Source organism: Otolemur garnettii, unplaced genomic scaffold, assembly GCF_000181295.1.
Source record: "Otolemur garnettii isolate 467f Iridium unplaced genomic scaffold, OtoGar3 scaffold00095, whole genome shotgun sequence".
In the NCBI taxonomy this organism is placed as follows: Eukaryota; Metazoa; Chordata; class Mammalia; order Primates; family Galagidae; genus Otolemur; species Otolemur garnettii.
In genome coordinates this window covers 7,152,330-7,153,845 of record NW_003852490.1, presented here as the reverse complement: position 1 = coordinate 7,153,845, position 1,516 = coordinate 7,152,330, and positions in this window count along the sequence as shown.

The following is a 1,516-nucleotide window of genomic DNA, read 5'->3' as shown; positions in this document are numbered from 1 at the left end:
AAAAAAAAAAAAAAAAAAAAAAAAGAAAGAAAGTGTAAGAATTCTGTAACATGGGGCCAGTGAGCAGAGTCTCACGATCCATCTTCCACTCGCTCTCTTTGGTGTCCTTGACAATGCTGTTCCAAAGCTTTATTCTACAGTCACACACTGAATACTCTGAGGATTCTCCTACTAGAAGAGAAGCTAGAATAAAGAAACAAAAGGGTGACAGAAGATTGCCCATCATGGTTGTGTATGTGTGACCATTCAGGATAAGCTGTTTTGAAATTGTAGGAAGGGGAGCTAATTGAGTGCTATGTATTTCTTGACAACATTTGTTCTAAACTTGAAGCAGGGGGGTAAGGAGAAACTCTCCCTAAGAGTCTATTTAGGGAGGTTCCAGAGTATTAATTACCTCCATACTGATGAAGATAGCTAAGTACTGAATACATATTATGGGCTATACGTTGCAGTAAACATTTCACAGGGATTATGACAATTCTTACAGCTCTTCTAAGAAGGTGGGAATTCCGTTCATTTACAGATTCAAAGACCATGGTTGGGTAGGTTAAATAACTTGCTCAAGGTCACATAGCTAGGGTCCCAGAGTTCTGAATCCAAAAGTCTCCTGCTGACCTAAATGAATTGCTGTTCGGGGAATATTAATTGTTTCTACCCATTGCTCTCCAATTTTAATAGAGGTACAAATTTCACTGCCCCACTTTGTTACTAAGTGCCTCTAGGTTCGGAAATATGCTTTCTACTCTGGCTTTTGTTTTCTCCATAGTACATGTGAAACTCACTAAATGTAGAATATAAATAAATGTCTTAACACAATAACTAAGAAAATGCCATGAAGGCTATGTTAACCAGTTTGATGAAAATATTTGAAATTGGATATAAAATCAGCACATTGTACCCCATGACTGCATTAATGTACACAGCTATGGTTTAATAATAATAAAAAAACAAACCAAGGCAGGCTGGCCTAAATGCAGAGGCATTTACAACTAATTGATCATGACCTGTTACAGTCTTTGTTTTCTCCCCACTCTCACTGTTTCACTTGGTGAGGCTTAACCAACAAAATAGAAGGCTGGGCTCCATGGTCAGGCCTGTAATCCTAGTAAGCTGGGGGGCTGAGGCAAGTGGATTGCTTGAAGACAGGAGTTCAAGACCAACCTGAAGTAGACCCTGTCTCACCAGAAATAGAAAAATTCCCTAGGTGTGGTGGCATGTACATATAGTCCCAGCTATTCGAGAGGCTGAGGCAGGAGGACTGCTTGAGCCCAGGAGTTTGAGGTTGCTGTGAGCTAGGATGATGCCACTGTACTCCAGGCTGAGGCAACAGAGCGAGACTCTGTTTCAAAAAAACAAAACAAAACAAAAACCAAGGTGCAAAATGGTATGTATTGTATGCAATTATGTGACAAGGGGAAAGAATGTTTAAAATATCTCTGAAAGGGCTGGGCACCTGTGGCTCAAGTGGCTAAGGTGTCAGCCACATACACCTAAGGTGGTGGGTTCTAATCCAGCC